This window comes from Lissotriton vulgaris, unplaced genomic scaffold (genome assembly GCF_964263255.1).
Source record: "Lissotriton vulgaris unplaced genomic scaffold, aLisVul1.2 SCAFFOLD_2220, whole genome shotgun sequence".
Classification (NCBI taxonomy): Eukaryota; Metazoa; Chordata; class Amphibia; order Caudata; family Salamandridae; genus Lissotriton; species Lissotriton vulgaris.
In genome coordinates this window covers 69,301-89,141 of record NW_028251100.1, presented here as the reverse complement: position 1 = coordinate 89,141, position 19,841 = coordinate 69,301, and the positions used below count along the sequence as shown (strand labels likewise).

The window sequence follows — 19,841 nt, the reverse complement described above, 5'->3', positions numbered from 1 at the left end:
TAAAAGGCTCCCGCATATTAACGAAATTTACGGCAACATTTTTTTAAAAAGCAAGTTCACGCTTCCGCAATGGTTTTGAAAAGGGGCATCGGGTGGGCCAGGTTCTGGGGGTATTTTCTAAAAAAATTAGGAGGGCACATTGCGCCCCATTCTTGAGGCTTTTTGAGCCTGTGGACCACCACCTTTTGAGGGGGTCCTTATATAGGAAAGGGGCCATGTGGACCCCCATCTATGGGCTTATATGAGCGCTGGGGACACCACCGCCTGAGGCGTTGCTTAAAAAAGTGCATGGGCCATGCATACCCCCAGGCCCTGGGGACCACCACCTCCCCAGGGCTGATATTAATATGAAGCGGGTGCCACATGGAGCCCCATGCCCTGGGGACCACCATCTCCCCAGGGCTTTCTCTTTTTTTTTAGGAAGGAGGGGGCCACGCGGACACTCTACCAGGCCATTCTCAACCCAGGGGACGACCACCTCCCTGGGGTGGCCCATGCACAAGAAAGGAGGAGGGTCCCACTGCCCTCCTGCTGGAGCATTTCATGTCCCTAGGGACCGCCACCCCCCAGGGCTGGCTCTGGTTATGTCCCGGTTGTAGCTGTTTGCTTTTCCTGGGCGAGAGCTGACTCCCTCTGTACAGCAGCAATGGTGGCTCCTGCATGAGGCGGAGAGCTGACTGGGACTGTGGCTGTGGCTGTGTCCAGGGCACACAGAGACACATGTCCAGCCCTGGGTATGAGATCCCCTCTCCCACAAAACATATACATTTAAAGGGTGGACCCTGGTGGATGGGATCCCCAGGTGCCCAAATCGGCCTAGGAGGGCTGCTGCTTATCTCCTCCCGAATCCCCCACTAAAAATATATAAATATTTTAAGGGCCAGCCTGGAGGCTTGTAATGCCCGGGGTTGAAATTGGACCTGGGAGGGGGCTACATGGCCCCCTCCCCTATTCAATTATAGTGGGCCTGGGTGGTAGAGGCCACGTGGCCCCCCACTCTCATTCACATGTGATTTGGCTACTCACACACCTACTCACATACCCACTTACCCCACAGACCCACTCAGTGACTCGTACACCCACTCAGAGACTCACGCACCTACTCACAGACCCACTGAGACACTCACAAACTCATTCACAGATCCACTTAGAAACTCATGCATCCACTCACAGAGACACTCAGAGACTCACGGACCCACTCGCACACCTACTCAGAGACTCAGGCACTCACTCATAGACCCACTGAGAAACTCTTGCACTCACTAAAAGACCCACACAGAGACTCAGGCACCCACTCACAGACTGAATCACCAACTCATGAAGGCACTTGCAAACCCACTCAGACACCTACTCACAGACCCACTGAGACACTCACTCAGACACACACACCCACTGAGAAACTCATGCACTCACTCACTCTCAAAGATTACAGGTTACAGTTAGAAATTATAAAACCTTGGGAATTCACCGAAAAAGTCAAGGGTTCAGGGGACGTTATAGTTAGGAAATAGAATTTGAAAAACTTTAAAAATTGACCTGTAAAACCAAAGGTTACCGGGATGTTATAGTTAGGCTCAGTTTTCACTCATACAAAACCAGTGAAATTCAGCCGTTCTAGTTATCTGAGCTATATAGATCTTGCGCCCTGGCAATGCAGTGCTTATGACCTAACACATCACTCATGACATGGTCAATAACCTCACTGTTGACATCTCAAATGACATCACTGATGGCATCATCCACAGAACCACTCACACACCCACTTACACATTCATAAGCCACTCATACACTCACTCAGACACCCGCACAACCACTCACATACCCATTCACACAGACATAGAATCACTCACACAGCCATTCATTCATCCATAGGTCTACTCGCATACCCACTCACTCACTCACTCGTAAAACCACTCACACATTCACTCACTCCCCCATTCAGCCACTCACACATCACTCTCTCACCCATACAACCACTTACATACCCATTCACATACCCACACAACCACTCACACATCTACTTTCTCACCCATACAACCACTCACACACCAATACAGCCACTCACTCACACACACACAATACTCACTTACGCATACACCCACTAAAACAGCCGCTTACACATACACCCACTTACACACCCAGTCACCCATACAGCCACTTACACAGCCACACAGTCACCCATACAGCCACTCACACACCTACTCAACCACCCACAGTTATGCATTTCTGCTCATGTTGCTAACCTAAATTGTTCTTCTTCCCTCCCTCATGAGGTGCAACTGTACAATACTAGATCCTTTCCACATGTGGTGATATGACAAACCTTGATTGAAATAATAATGCCTCCAGGGTTATGCCCTTGCTGGTTCTCGGTTGACCCCATATAGTCTGTATAATAATAGCTCTTAAAAGTGTCAACCCAGGTTTGGCCTCTATGCACTTCTGGGTAGGTGCCAATCAGTGCATATTCTCTAGTTCTTTTAAGAGTGTCTGTAGGATTTTTTGTGCTGTTGTCCTGGGTTGTCTACATGTGACAACATGACCACTCCCAAAATGGAAGCAAAATCAGCATTGTCTATTAACAAACTGTCCATAGCACCTCAAGATTATGTGCAGTAACATTCACAGAATCATGCCTGAAGTACATCTTTTAACCTTGCGTCCCTCCACCAACTCCCTCCCCATATTGGCCAAATTACATCCAACACCCTACCATCCATGGACTCCAAAAGGGTATGACAAACCTACTGCAAATCAGGCTCAGTGAGACAGACCTTTCCAGTGTCGCCCTTTGTTGGCTCTGTCGCCGGCCGCTACCTGCCCTCCCATGAAGTCGCTGTCGCACCACAATAAGTCTGTTGGGGTGCGAGGGTGACTGTCACGGGACGCATTTTTGAGATTTCATTCCATAAGTACCTTCTTCAAAGCAGGCACTTTTATCCCCTTCGCTCCGGGGGTTAATCCCCCGCTGTGCTGGGGGGAGGGGGACGCGCACAGTGCCTGCATGCTCATGATGAGCTGAGCTCGTCATGAGCTACGGCGCTCCTGTGCTCATGACGAGCTCAGCTCGTCACAGGTGTATTGCCTCCTGTGGAACGCTCAGCACAGCGGGGGAATTCTCCCCGCACCTGATTCTTCCACGGGCCTTGACGAGCTGAGCTCGTCATAAGCACCGGAGCGCCGTGGCTCATGACGAGCTCAGCTCGTCATGATCATCCAAGAGGTTAATAGATATAAACCACCCAAGGAAGTGGCTAGCCTAGTTGAAAACTGTGGAATGAGATGTGAATATTGGCCTATTGTGGCTAAAATGTGTGCTCTTTGGCTATCACTTCTTTGAACGTGTTTCCCAAAGCCAGAAGTTCTTCTGTTGGCCACAGGCCCTTGCACTTTGTCTGTGCTTGTCTTATTGTGTCATGGTTTTCGCAAACGTATGTAGTTGAGGAAGCTACTGTGCCATCATTAGTCTTAAATAAATAAAAATAATTTTAAAAAGAAGCTGGACTGGATTCATTTCTATGGGCCAGGAGGCCCATATGAATGAATGGGAAGTTATTCTCAATTTGCGATTCGCAATTTGAGAATCTCAAATTGAGAATAATTTCAAGGGTGCAGGGGGTGTCCAAAGGACACCCTATTGCACCCCTGAAATAAGCATGGGTGCACATTGCACATGTGGGGCACATACATGCCCTAAGGGCATAATGCAAAAATTTGCATTTTTCAAGGAATTCGCAACGGTTGTAATTTGCGATTCCTTAAGGGCAATTTGCAATTTTATTTGCTTCATACATTGCATTTCAGGAATCGCCAAATTTGCCATTCCTTAAATGCAATTGCAAAATAAGGAATCGCAAATTTTGCAATTCCTTATTTTGCACCAGATTTTCCTTCATACATACCATTTAGCAAATTTGCATTCGCAAACGCCGAAATTCTGCGAATTTCAGCGTTTATGAATGCGAATTTGCCTGATACATATGGCCCATAGATATTGGTTTTTTCAAGTAAAGAAAAGGAAGGAGCTATTCTCTTGGGGCTACTATTATATAAAGACCCCCAGGTCTGCTAAAGGACTTCACCAAACCCTTCCTAGAAGCAACAGCAAGTTTTGTAATGTCCCACTCCAACTTCCTAATTCTAGGTGATTTCAACATCTGGGCCAAAAATACCCTCCAAGATCAAACAGTGGACTTTTTAAAGTCCTGAAAAGGTATGGGTCTCATACAGTAGGTCAGAGGCCCAACCCAAGTAGGTGGGAACATCCAGCACCTAATTTTCGCTTCCTCAGATAAGATAATGGTAAATACTCCAACAATCCCTGTTAACTGGTCAGACCACCATATGATCACTTTTGGCTTTAAACTACCTTTCAAAGGAAACAAGCAAAATAATATTAGTAAAAACCTGCCTCTTAAAAGACCTTGGTCTAAGCTAAAAAACCTTAAAAGTAAAACAATATTCAATACCACAACTTGTTTTCTAGACTCTACCATACTAGAGGTAAATTACACAAGCTACAAAAAATAAAAAAATCCATCGTAGATCACCTAGATGAGGTATTTCCTGTAAAAATATTCAAGAATAAATTTAAGAATTCAGCTCCATGGTTCACAGAAACCCTAAGGGAACTAAAATTAAAATGTATAAAACGTCAGAGACAATGAAGGACATTTTATGAGGACAGTGACAAAACGACACTGAAACTGGCATTTAAAGAATATAAAATAGAAATAAGAAAGGCCAGAACCTCCTACCTCTCATCCATTACCCTTGAAGCGTCCCACAAATCAAAGAAGGTCTTTGAGTTGGTAATAGAACTAACCACAGCTGAATGTATAAGACAAAACATTCTACTCTCATAAGAACTATGCAATAGCCTCTCATTATTTTCGCAACAAAATTGATCAGATCATAACAGATATACAAAATAAGAATAAATCTAACCAAAACAAAAAACCTGACAAATCTATCAGAAAGTTAGATCCAAAACATACATGGTCTAATAAGAAAGACCTAGAAACAGTTGATCTGTTAGATGAAACAAAGTTCAGAGATCTGGCGTCCTCAATCTCCTCAAGATCCCCCTTAGAATCCATTCCAGTAGGAATATGGAAAGAGAGAGACAACTAACTTTTCCCCACTATTCAGTGAATGTGTAGTCAATTACTCAACACCAGGTGGTTCCAGCAGCCTGGAAGAAGGCCCTGTTATGTTAACTCCTCTCCTGAAGAAACCCCTGGTGGATAGACAAGAACCAAGATACTACCGCCCTATTTCAAGGCTCCCCTTCCTAATTAAGATGCTCGAAAAATACCTTAGTATGACAATAGCTAACTGCCTGGAAGATAACTATTTATTTGAACCAGAACAAATGGGCTTGAGGCCTGGCCATGGAAAATAGCCTGCTCTGTTTATGGCCACGAGTGAAATAAGAATGTGAGTTGACAGTTTTCAAACTACAGTACTGATCATGCTAGATCTGTCCGCTGTGTTCGAGACTGTCAACCACCAAACCCTGATCACACACTTGTAAGAGACAGGTGTTAGAGGTACTATGGTGAACTGGCTGAAGTCCTACCTAGAAAATAGACTACAGGTAATTTCTCTTGCACCGTTTACATCAGACTTTTAAGAAATTGAGCATGGGCTTCCCCAGGGCTCTGTCCTAAGCACCATACTGTTTAATATATATCGAAGACCACTGATAACCCTGATAAAACAGTAATATCATTGGTAAACTATGCAGACACACAACTAATAATATCCCTGGACAAATCGGATCCTACCCAATTGAATAATAGACACGCCTGTCTTAAACAGATGTCCGAATGGTTGGATGAAAACATGCCATAATTCAATGGGAAAAAACAGAATTCCTGTGTTGTGCGCCGGCAAATATATAACAGCAACTCCCAAGCAACTTCTGGTCAGGGGCAAAAAACCCAGACCTGGATGCAATGAGCCCAGTGCGGAACCTGGGTAGTCAAACTGACCGTAAACTCTCAAAGGAATCCCATGTGAACAAAACAGTAGGCGTATGCACGGACTACTTAGGAATCTGAAAAAAATAGTTCTCCTGCTCCCTCAACCCTACAGGAAACTTGTGATACAAGCCTCAATACTGAGCAGACTGGACTACTGTAACTCACTTTTGATAGGTAGCCCTGAATACCTATTCAAATGACTCCAGAGGATCCAAGTACTTGCAGACCAGCTAGCATTAAATAAAGGGAGGACGGACGCTGCTACAGAATCTAAAATAACTGCACTGGCTACCAGTTAAGGAAAGGGGCATATTTAAAGCCTTATGCATTACATATAGGGTTATAAATAACAATGGACCTAAAACCCTTCAACAAATAACTAAACCATATATGCCAGCACGAAACCTAAGATCATCCCAAGCTGGCCTCCTATCTACTCCTCTATGGATGATACAATAGAAGCAAATATGTAAATACTTTATCTCAATTTAAATGTGTTAAATGTAGAGTAATACTTTCCTTAGCCAACATGCTATGAAGTAGTATACTCTTATGAACCATATCTGAGTATATTTAGATGGATGGCAACTTGGATATTTGACACCGCCACATACTACTAACATGTCATTAAATATATTAGACTATGAGCTTTATATGAAGCTATGTGTAAGTGACCTTTCCAGGGTCTACCATCCGCCCAGTGTGTGGTGCCTGACCATTAGTCACACCTGTACATGGAGCAGAGGTCACTGCAGTATGTGTTGTCCTGACCGTCACAGGGCCTAAAAGGAGAGGAGTATAATTTTGTTATCATTCTAGTTGACACATGTTAAAACCAACATACACTAGTTAAGATCATGTGTGTGAAACAAGTGATGGAGTTTAAGACATATATCTATAGGTTGTCTGATAATTATGTAGTACATGAAACCCACTTCTGTGCGTATTTATGCACCAATTTGTGCCAGTGGTAGTAATTGTTCTGCCCCATGACGTTGTCTTCCTGCAACTGCAGGAACCTCTGCTCCAGTGGGTGGATCTACTTTGGCTGTATGTGGAAATTGAATGAAGACGTCAATAGACAAATACACCAAATGATGATTGTGTACACTATTTAACATAGCTACTTAATTGCATTTACAATCCAACTATGATGTGTACTAATTCATGCACAATTTCATATGCCAGTTACAAAACTTAACTGAAATCACCAGCAGAGATGGTCAATTCTATCTGAAGAAGAACCTGCAAGTTACAACTTGCAATACTTAGGATTCAGGGACTTGTAGTGTGAGAGACAAAATGAAATACAAAATAGTAGAATTTACCATAAATATTAGCGCAAACCTGAAGTGACTTCCTTAGTCACATTTGAACTTCACTTTAAACATTTTTCTAATAAAATCATTGTTTAACCATCACCTGTTACCTGGTAGCACAATAAGGTCATCAGTCAAGGGCAGCCCATGAAGCAGGTGGGGTTGCATATTGGAAAGGACATTCTTCTCAGTTGGTTAGAGATGGAGATCAGTTCCAGTTTATCCACCAGGGAGAGCTCTGACCACCTCTCCAGGCAAACTTCTCCTTCACCCATCTCCTCTCATCCTGCCACTTCTTTTTAATGTCAGTGATGGTCTGGACATCGTCCCCAATGCACTGATTGCATTAGCCATCTGCTGTCATAGGGCTGCCTTCTGTGTTGCACTGCTGAGGTATGGAGGAAGACCATGTGGCTTTTTGTATTTCTCCACTACAAATGTGACTATCATTTGAGTCTCCTCCTCTGTGAAGGTTTTCTTCCTCCTGGTATTCAATATGGTGATAGCTGGTAGATGCCATGGCAAGGCACAGAGCAGCCATGCGAGTCATGTGTTTGGAAGAAACTTGGATGTGTGCTGATTTTATTTGGTTTACAGTGCACAGTTTGCAGGTGGCATTAATTGCAGATGTTTGTAATTACACTTTCCTGGAGAAGTGTGGCTCAATGGTTAGAGCGGCAGACCCTGATGCAGAGGTCTGGACCGGGTTCAATTCCCGCCTCGGTTGGTCTTGGCGGATCTTGGGCTCATAATTCCTCGGACCTGATTTCTCGCCTCGGTGCCTATTCTAATCATGGGTCCCATGCTGCAACTCTGGGCAATAGCTTGCTTAGTCTCCACAACGGCCCCCAACAGCTGGGGATGTCTGGTTGCACCCTGGGGATGCCCAGGAGTGGACATTTCACGGGGAAAAACCAGGAAGGGTTCCCTAGCGGTATGAGTACACCGCCAGGACACTCAGGAGTATCAGTGCGCTTTACAAGTACGGCTACATTTACATTTACTTTCCCCGCTCCGAGTGCAGAGCTTTCTGTCCTAGTGCAGAGATTCCCTACCCCAATTCTGGAGCTTCCGGCCCTAGTGCAGAGGTTCTGCCCCGAGTGCGGAGATTCCTCTTTAGGTGTAAACATGCTACTTGTAAGTCCTTTTGTGATTACTGGGTTATAATTTTGGTCTAACTTTGCCATCTGTGAATCGACCCTGTTGTTCAGAAATCATCAGCATTTCTGTGTATAAATCATTCCATATAATCAATCAGAATGTGATGCCTAAAAAATAAAAATGTATTAAGCTAATTCAGGAGCTAGAGAGGTGGCAATGTCAAAATTAGAGAATGCACTGTGTTTTATATTTCTATAAAAACATTAACTTCATATGAGAACTCCCCCATCCTCTTCCAATTTGGTGTGAACCCAGCTTTTCAAGAAAATCTCTCCAGACTAAAGATACATTTTATTTGGTTTACTAGGTAATTACTTTTAAACACTCTTTTTAAAATCCGCTTTGGTGCCTTTATCTATCCACGTTACCCCATAAAATCTTTCACTTGCTGCACCTTGTAATCCTTTTAAAACTTTCCCACTAATCAGAAGCGGTGCTTCAATTTTCCTCTTGGCACTTCCTAGTAAAGGATAACATGTAGAGAAAGCTCCAGTTCTTGGCATATACCCATGTGGACATGCTAGCTGTCAATTCAAGATGGTGGCTACTATGTCAACAGGCGGCCACTTGCACTGTGAGCGGAAAACTGCCTTTTGCCATTGCCTAAGTAGCAGCCTGTTACTGTGAAACTGCAACCCTGTCCAAGAATCAGGATAAATGGCGCATTGTCTGACTTTAGAAAAGGATCATTTGCTTTGCTCTTCCAAAATAGAACTGACGCACAATACTGTATTGCAGAATGAATCCTGTTAAATGACTCAACAGAAAACCACAACATATTGGTACCTTATTATCTACATTGTACAGTGAACATTTTTTTCATAATTCGTCAACTGTGTTATTGAATTTTGAAAAATAGCTTTGGACTTTGACTACAATCACTTCACTTATGATTATGTGCCCACGGTCTGCAGTTTCCTTATATGCACGCTTTTCCCAAAAACTTGCTCCCAAGTTTCCCAAAAATGGTAGGCTGACACTCATTACAGTATTGTACCTTAATTGTAAAGCTACCCTGTGTTGGTCTTGCTTCCTATGTTCGTTCGTGCGCTATACATGCAGTGCAAATCACCATTTATTGTGCTTTGTCCTCATCATCACTTGGGCCAAGTATTCTTTAAGCATCTTCTAGTGGTTGCTTCTGACATTGCTTCCCAACGCTCACCATCTGTCTCCCCAGACTGTTCTTTATAATAGTAACATTTGCTCAACAATTTAAGCTCATTAAAATGTCGTATGCGAGTCTATTTTATAAAAGGACTACATTGTGTGCTTTATTGTCCACGGTACAGTGACTGCATCGGTTTTGTATTTAAATAGCAAATAAATGTGCTGCTCTTAGTTGAAATGGAAGATTCATGTTCACCTTATCCTCCCTATCTTATGGTGTGTTTGTGTGTTGATATATTTGCGGTCTCCACTGAGTAGTTATAGTTAGGATAGTGTTTCCAAAGCAAATGTGCTTATTATGTTGCTAGTAACTTTGGCACCGTTTGACGAATCCTTAAGAACCTTTCCAAAAGAAGTGATCTTTGTTGCCTAGTTTGTCCATGGACAATTTTAGGGTGATCTGTCAAGCGGGGGCCAAGAAAAATGGGAGGTCCCAAAACACAAAATCCACATGCATTTTCCATATACTTCATTAAGCAGCACTAACCCAAAGACTGCTAAATGGTATTACACCAAATTTGGCAGTTACCTAGATCTTGAGCCCCAGATTGGGCTTTTTGTGATTCGATGTGAATCATTTTAGCAGTTTTGGAAAATTAGGGTACAAAAATATTGTTTATCTGGACAGTTGGGTTTGAGGTAATCCCACGAGAGTCTCACAAGTGTGCCAATTCAAAAAGTGACCATTCAGATTGATCCAGGGAGCTCTTTTAGCTTCCTTGGGAATCAGACTCCAATTGGAGCAAGAGCTCTGATTGGCTATGAACGACATGAGAAAAATGTTGCTGGCAGCCTTTACAGGACTATGGAATGAGGGCCAGGAGTACGAAATCCCATTTTAGCATTTCCTAAATAGAGAATCTTAAGAAATTGCTATTCAAGAAATGCAAAATGTAATGCACAAAAATTGCCATTTCCTAACAGCGATTTCTACAGAGTAGGAATCACTTTTACAAAGTAATTTTTCAGGGAATGCAAACCCATTCATTTCTTCGGGCCTCAGGCCCAAAGGTTTGAATGAGTTTGCATTTCCTAACTGGCGGTTTTCTAATAGGGAATGACAAGGTTGCCTTTCAGTCTAAGGCCCTACCTGATGCAACCCGAAAAAAGTGGTGCATATGTAAAGTGCTCAAACGCCGTAGGGGCATGTGTGAGTTTTATGTCACTTAAATAAAAGCATTTTGGAGTGCATTTTTCAAATTACACATGGTTGTCATTGACTTGGATTTGATGGTAATTGCAGATCCTAAATTTGCCTTTCGCGTTTGGGAAATGTTTTGTACACGTGCTTAGGAAATCACAATTAGGACATCCCTATTTCTGATTCGCTATTTGGGAGGGAGGGAGGGAGGGAAGGAGGGAGGGAGGGGGAGAGAGAGAGAGAGAGAGAGAGAGAGAGAGAGAGAGAGAGAGAGAGAGAGAGAGAGAGAGAGAGAGAAATTGATTCATTATCATATGATTTCTATATCAGACAACTCCTGAGATGTATCGAAGTACGGGGAGCTGGACTGATCCCATAGCTGAAGAAGGGGTATGTGGGCTGCCCCAAATACCAACTCACTGCAGGGGTCAATTACAGAATACTCCATCCAACCAGAAGCTGGTTCCTAACCCTGATGTGCATACCTATCTAAGCAGTGGCAGTCACCACTATGAAGTTATGGTTCACATGTACTTATGATTGTGAAGGCAAATTATGTTGCCCCCCCCCCCCCCAATTGATGCATCAGCATTACATTTAGCACTCACTTAGTGTAGTCCGTTAAAGTCCCGCATTCCAAATTTCATGTAGTTCCGTGGGGATTACAACAGTTAAGGGCCTAAAAAAGATGACATTTTGCTGGCACCTACAACAAAAACACTAAATGGATTTATGTCATAGTTGACTTGAAGTATGTTCATAAAGTATGCTTTTTTGGTTTGTGGAAATCCTTTCAATAGGTGTTTGACATGTGAGCATTTATAAAAGGTGATGGGTGGGCTTAGAGGGGCTAACACTTTTGTATATCATGACAACTGAAAAGTCAATTTTTTATTTGTTTATATTTTTGATCTAGGTCGACTTGCAGCTCTAAAGAAATAGTTGCTCACACCTTTCGCCACTTAGTGCCAGTATTGCCAGAGGTTGTTACATTTATTCAAACCCCCCTGCATGTTTGGAATAGGCCTCTTTAAAGTTCATAGTGCTGGACATTTTATTCCTCCATTCAGTTAATGAAAAAGAATGGCTTGTGCTGCAGGTATTAGTCATTTTCAAAGTATATTGAAGCGATAAACAACTGTGATTTTGCTAATCCCTAAATTAGAAAATGTGTGCCACCATGTGGCAGACTGTCATAAGTACCAGTGTGGACAATAAAGTCCCTGTGCCAAGCACGAGAAACCACTGGCTCAAATTAAGCACTACTTGGGTGAAACTGCAAAATAATGCTCCGGAATGGAACCCAACTCCAAAAACGTGAAAAGCAGTGTATTAGAAACATGTACTGAAAACGAATCTAAATCTGAATTGCTTTATCCTATGGAAAAACGCTATGTTCGCAACATTGCACAACCATTCTCTTCAGAATGTTTAATGTGACATTCTGTCTACAGAAATGCATGGGTTGCAAGAGAAAGGGACGCTCCTGGACTAGAATATCAACATGGAAATCAATGGATTATTCTATCTCTCTTTAGTAGGAAGACACTAATATTACAGAAAATATAATCTGATGGATGTTTTTTTAGCATTGTCATCTCATGCGCAATAAGCAAGAGAGATACATAAAGTACTATTCTCAATTAAATGAATTTATTCACGAATTAAACCTTATATTTTGTATATTATTTAATTTGATGGTAATTCATTTTTTCTTCAAATTGAGACTCTCCTGATACCTTATCCTAAAGTATATCAAAAAACACTTTTGAAATCTTCCTATCACTTGTATGGTTGAAGGTGTGCCTTCATACATCTTCACGTGTACTTGTTCGGGCTTGACTCATGTGCTAGAATGACATGGTTTCCGCATTCCACTGCGGCACCACTCTGATCATCATAAACCGGGCTTCATTTCCCTCCCACTGAGAAATGCAGTTTTCTAGACACACCTTTTCTTTGAAATTACATAGCAGCTGACCCTTTCCTGACAGGGACTCAGACATTGCATTCTGACTTACAGAAACACAGCTCACCATACGAGTTTTCCTTCTTCACTGCATAACCTACTTGTGCGTTGTGAATTTGTGGCTGCACACTCCTTGTACCGCTTTTGGCCGCCATAAGTGTGTCAGGGTATGCTCAGACGCGAGTCCCTTGCTCACTTTGCCACTGGATTCAAGGAAGCCGAGCTGAAGACGGCTGGAATGCCAGAAACCGGTCCTCGGAAGCTTGTTTCCGGTCCAGGGAAGACGTGGCTTAGCAGTTCGGGCTGGACTGTTCCGATGAGGCACAGGGTCAGACTGATTTGCATATAGCCATGTCTGAACTGGGGTGGCAGAGTGGGCTAAAGAACGGTGATGGATTAAACCCAGATCTTTTGACTGGGTGTGAGTGTTTGATTGATTCAGATGCTCCGTCCATCACCACCCCCTTTTGTACCGCACACTCCTTGTAAACATGTTTGTATTGCTGCAGTACCAGCCTGAAGTTTGTTTGGATGGTTACAGATCCGGGATGTGTTCTCTCATGAAGGGCCCTTCTCTGCTGCCCTGCTGCTCGGGGCATGGTAAAAAGCCTTTCTTACAAGTCCACTAGCAGCTGCATTTGATGTCCAGTGTGGTACTGTAGAGCCACTATACATAATAAAGACCAGTGACGCGCAAGAAAAGTACCACTTCAGACATGCATTGATGTATGTGTGAAATATTGAGAACCAAAGCTTTTCAAAACATGTTCCGTCGTCAGATATCTTGCATATACAAATTACATATGTATTACAATGTGATAATGACACACAATCCAAAGATATGCAGAGTTCTGTGCATTTGTGATGCAATGAGATAGCGAAAATAGATTTTCAAATGAATAGCCTAAAATACAGCCCCTACATAGGGGAAAAACTGACATAGTTCACAGGTAAGGTATGTAAAATGTTAGAAAAATATGAAAGCTAGTTAAATAGTCCGTAATCTGTTTCGTCTCCACATCATTATAGGTGTCTTTACACGGAAATAGGTGCAACTTCTGAAGCATGAATACAGAAACGACTCCGATAAAAGCCGAAAAGCCGAAGTTGTAAATAACATCCCTCTCGCCTGCAGCCCTGCGCAGGTCTGTCTGACAAGCCACAAATAGATCGCCTGGTAGTGCACGTGTGCTGGCAGAAGACCAAAGCACCAGCACGCAGCACAGGATGCGCGCCAATTTTCTACAAAACAATCCTGACCTCCTGTGGGACCCAGAATGATTTCATTTGATTTGGCCTGTGATGATCCGCAGGGGGCATTGATGCACTCAACATATCCATTTGAAAGCGCTAAGTCTTCAGGTTACAATAGCAATTAGTGCTGATTGGATATTAAGGAAACATTTTAGGGCAGCGAGCAGCATTCGTCTGTTCTAGAATTTTCCCAGCAGTGTGTGGACCTATTCAGCGACTTCCTGCAGTAAGAGGTCATTAGCAGGCCCTCTCTGGCTATCTCCAATGAACTTCCTTATCATTGAAAACTATGAATTCTAAGGAAATTCTCTGTTTGTCGACCAAAACACCTAGGTCAGGCTATAGAAAGTTCTAGATGGCTTGCAAGAGCTTTTATACTCCAAGACTGTTTTTGGAACATCGAGTGCTGTGACAGGTTGTATTTGGACAAAACTGTGCCTACTGAAGGGCGAGGGATATGTATAAATAAGGAACACAACGCACATTGGGGGTTAAGTATGATGTTTAAAAACCACTAGCTCCATAATGCTTTGCAATATCTGTGCACCTGCTGCCAATAAAAAAGATCAAGTTAATTTATATGGTGGTTTGGAGCCGACCTGTTGTGTTCTTTTTTTGGCAGCCTGTGATCAAGGACTAAAGTTTGAAACGCGTAAAGCAGCATGGCAATTCCTGAATTTATCAGTTTCTGTCCCTGCTACTGTGTGTGTGTGTGTGTATATATATATATTCACTGAAAAAAAACATAGGTTTCAGGGCTGTTATAGTTAGCTGGACATTTCACTCATACAAAACCATTGAAATTCCTCCGTTACTAACTATAACTTGCACACCCTCAATCCACTGCTGATAATGTCCCATATTACATAATTCATGACATGGTCAGTGACATCACTGATGGCATCAGATGACATCTCAAATGACATCACTGATGACATCATCCAGTGAATGCGGTTTGGTTCGATATTTAAATATGTATTATATATATAGAAATCTGCATTGAAGAATGAGTGGATAAATAAATATCTAGATGGAGGATTTAGTAACAGTGTGATTGACTGGTTAAGTGACTAATTTATAGTGTCTTACTAAATATATTATTTAGTGACTAAACTGTGTGAACATCTGTATCTGTCAGTTGTGTTAACTGCTGCATCAGTTGATTACTAGCTACATAAAGTATATATTAGATATTGATTAGTTAGGTAAGTATTGGTATGGGACAGTAAATGTGTGTGTGTGTGGTTGGGTGGGGGTGTGTGACTGTGCAAATATGTATGACTAGTTGATTCACTAGGTATATAAGTTTGAGAGCATGTGGAAACAGTTATTTGGGTGAGTGAGTATGTTTATGACTGTGTTGATGAGCAAATATATCTCTTAGCGATACTTCTGCAACAAAGTAGAAAAAATAAAAGGCAGTGTATGTGACAGTTCTTGTATATAAAAAACTATACATAAGAGTCAGTGATTGTGTAAATGACTGTATGGATGACTGTATACTTGTAATAGTGTTTTTATAAGACACTAAGTACAAGTTACTATCTGTATAAATAAATGAAGTAGTGTTTGTATAGGAGTGTTGCTGAGTAAATGTAAGTGTGATCAATAGTTTGCATAAGTGAATAGGATGACTGTATGAGTGAGTAGGATGTATGCTGGTGTGCCAATGTCAATATAGGTGTATAAGTGCATTTGATAGTGTTCTATTGATTTGTAACATTGTGTATGAGTCAATTTATAGATGAGTGTTTAGATGTGTGTGTAGACCTAGGAATCACTGAGTGGGTTTTTAGAAACTTGTATTGGTGTGTCAGTGTTTTCAAAAATGGTACTTTGTAGTTTTTTACCGAGTGATTAAAGGTTATACTATTGTGTGATAAGGTGTATCAGATTGTCACGTGAATGATGTCATCAGTGATGTCACTGACCATGCCATGAATGATGTAATATGTGACATCATCAGCAGTGGATAGCGGGAGCGCGAGTTATAATTAGTAGAACTAACTATAACACAGGGATTTCAAAGGTTTTGTACGAGTGAAATGTCCAGCTAACTATAACAGCCCTGAAACCTATGGTTTTTTCAGTGAATTTCTAAGGTTTTCTAAATGCTAATTCCTAACTATAACTCGTCAAACTTATGGTTTCTTCAGTGAATTTCAAATGTTTTTCAAATGACAATTTTTAAATGTAATAATATTTATATTTATTTTTTTAATACTGATTTTCTACATTTTTGTAACTATTTATTTTTAAATATTTTATTTTTAAAATTGCATTATATATTTTTAATATAAAAGGAAAAAAATATTTTTTTAAATATTGAAACTCAAATATTTTTTGTTTTATATGCTTATTTTAATATATTTATATTATTTTCTGTCATTTTTCTTCCCAATTTTTTGGGGGGAGTCGCGCACTCAAAGCGTACCTTTCTCGATCACTGCGGGGAACCTAGCTGCCATTTTAGGAATGTCAAGAAGGACCCTCGTAGGGTGTGCGACGGGTGCGTATTTTTGTGCACGATCGCTATGCGACTGATACACGACTCCAGGCGCATACGCGACACATGCGCATTACTTTACACAATGCTCGCGCGCTTCTGCGTGACGTCATATACGTGTTTGACGTGGTGAGTGCGCGACTCCTGCAACATTTTTAAATGTCTAAAATGATATATATATTAGGACAAGACATTATCTAAGGTAATTGTAAAAATAATATATTTTTACTTTTAATAAACTTATATTACTTTTAAAAGCAATTTCGCGAAGTTGCGTTGGGTGCGTGCTGCCTGTGCGCAGGGTGCGCGGACCCCATGCGACCTGAAAAAAAAAGATTTGATTGGTTCATAACATTTCCCATTGTAACTATTGAAGGACCCCACCCATTTCAATCATTCTTCTTAGAGCTTCTTTGGAGACACATCTCTCAGCTGAGAAGAACTTTTTTTGGATCATTTCTTTTGTGCAATTTTCCAAATTCAGGACACAATGTCTTCAGGACAGCAGCCACCACAAGAATCTGACCATTCTTCAGAGGAAGAATTTGTTGCTGAACCTCCACGTCCTCAGAGACCTACATCAGTGGTGTGAAAGTTTTTTTCCCTGAAGGGCAAAAAAAGGTGAATGCCACGAAAGTCACCTGTAACTTTTGTGGAAGGGTTCTATCGAGAGGCAGTGCCGATAAGAAGTATTCCTCCGGTACTGCTAGTATGTACAAGCATCTTAAGACTCTGCACCCTGTGAATCTGGCTCGGGAGAAGTGCAGGAGACTTCAAGACAACCCTCCACCTGCAGTGTTTAGTACTTCTGGCACTTTCTCATCAACAGTACGTCCAGACATACGTCCAGAATTTGCTCAACTCAAGATGCACTGCATCAAGTGCAACCAACTTCTCTACGTAGAGCAGTCTGTGGACCAAGTCTGTACAGATCCACGAATCCATCGCTATTAGACTTTTTTTTTGTTCTGGCTGGTAATTCCTGAAGTTGACTGTTATTTTCGGCCTTTTTTCTTTTGAAAAAACAAAAAAAAAATCACAAAATCATTAAAAAAAACTACAAAAAAAACAAATAAAAAAAGTTATTTCCAGAACTAACTTCTCTGGTTAAAGAAAGAGCTATATTTGTATGATAGTGTATGAAAGTTTGGTTGAATATATGCATAGTGCATAATTGACGGAATGCATTAGTAGTGTATGGTGGCTGTATAAGTGCAGAACTATAAGGAAGTGATGCAGCATGACACTGTTAGCTCTTTAACCCCTTCGCTGCTCATGACGAGCTGAGCTCGTCATGAGGCACACTGGAGCTGTGCTTATGACGAGCTGAGCTCGTCATGAACAATGGGATTCAAAGCCTCCCAGCACAGGAGGGGAAAAGCCATAGCAGCCAAGGTGTTAAGGAAGAGGTGTGGCGCCGCGGCTAGGGCGACTGACTCCGGAATCTGGGGATCACGGTTCGATCCCCGGCTCTGGCGGCAGGTTAGCCCAGCACCATGTGACTCTGGGCATTAGCTTGCCTAATCTTCCCGACGGCCCCCAGCGCCTAGAGACCCTTACGGGTGATTGTGCGCTTTACAAATGTGGATTATTATTATTATTATTTAGCTGCAGTGTGCTGTGGTACTTCCAAACCACAAGCATGCAACATATGTACATCATTATATTGCAAGCCTATGCTTCCCTCTGCACTGCTGCTTAAACTGCAGCCATGGGGTGACACAAGCACCCTTGCACCATGGTGCAAGGATATCTGTGTCATGCGGAATTTGTTTTTGTACAGGAAGACACACCTTCCTGCACAAAACAATCAGTGAAGGCATTTTTCTCCTTCAATGTATGCTGCGCAATGCAGCATATATTGAAAGAGAAAAAATGAGGAGAAATGAAAAAATTCTCCTTGTTGTGTCTTGCTACACCAACTGGAAGATGATGCAGCCTTCACACACATCTCCAGATTTATGATTTCTGATAAATCTGGAGAAATGTCTGTTCTATGAGTGTTGTGTGCAAACACCCACAGTAACACCTATGGAACGTTTCTTGATTGCAAAGTGGTGTGTATGATGAGGTTGTATATATATGGAGAAGAAAATCTATACAGAGTGCCTTTTCCTCTCCTTGTAAATATGAAGGAGCGTCTGGCGCCATCACTACCTTACAAAAAGTGACATATTGTTGGTACAGGATACTTCTAAATCTACCCCATAAGTGTTTAGGTATTGGCAGATTGTTACAATAAGAACATATTTCTAGTTGATTGATTCAAAAATTGCAAGAGAGTGACAGAGGTAAGCATAGAGATATCTCTCCAAAGATGCTTGAAGTATAACGATTGCAATGCTTGCAGTCCGTCAATTTTTAAAAAAAATTTTTTAATCTGTTTTTATTGAATTTTTGGCTTACATGTACATGAAAGGCAACATACACTTATGTCTAATTATACATTGGATCACTTCTCAGTGTTAGGTACTTCGGAATAGTACATGAGTTGGGGCGCAACAGTTGTACAGAGGGCAACCTCCGTACCGGAATAAGTGTGAGTTCAGTATTCAGCACACGTCATGAACGTTAGGGTTACAGTGTAGTGTCCGCATGTTCCATTCAGTCCAGCGTATAAAGTCTTTCAATTGAATCTGTTTGGGCTGCTGAACAGATGTCTTATAGTGAAAAGCAAACAAAACCAAACACAAAAACCACAACATAGACCAGTACTGATGCCAGTGTAGGTGTAAGTGTCCCCGCACAACCCCATCCCTCCGTCCCCTCGCAGTACAAAACAACACACTGGGCTGGCAGCCACCCCCCCTCACTGGCGCCATCTGCCTTCCCCCTAGGTGTCTATTCAACCAGTCGAGTACAGGAAACAACGCGACACCTCGTGTACGTGACTTCGGCTGTCACCCCCGACTTGCCACCCTCTCCTCAGTTTGTCCCCTTGAGCTTGGTCCTACCTCCCTCTGAAGTTTCTGGAGTAGTCCCTCCCACTGAGTAGCTATGGGCTCTTTCCTTAGTCCTAGTGTCTCTTCACGCCGGATGGCAGTCCCCTCAGCTCTCGCCCATGCGGAGAACGAGTGGCTCCATGCTTGTACACGAGGCGGGTCTCCCGCCTTCCACCTCTTAGTGAAAAGTCTCTTTCCGACCACTAGCCCCAAGTCGAGGAACCGGGATGTCACTTTTGTGGTCGGTGTGCGGCGAAAGTGGTGTAGCAGGTATGTAGTCCAGTCAAAGGGTATGTCACGGCCTGTGCTCACGTGTAGGGATTCGCTGATGGGGCACCAGTATGTGTGTGAACAGTGGAAGCTCCATAGCATGTGGATGAGCCCAGCTCCAG

The 19,841-nt window shown here is 42.3% G+C and overlaps 1 protein-coding gene across 1 annotated transcript in view; it reads left to right on the top strand.

The window, feature by feature from the left end:
- Positions 1-19,841, top strand: part of LOC147663028 (ceramide synthase 6) — a 259,525-nt gene that overhangs the window by 212,978 nt on the left and 26,706 nt on the right. The window lies entirely within an intron of this gene.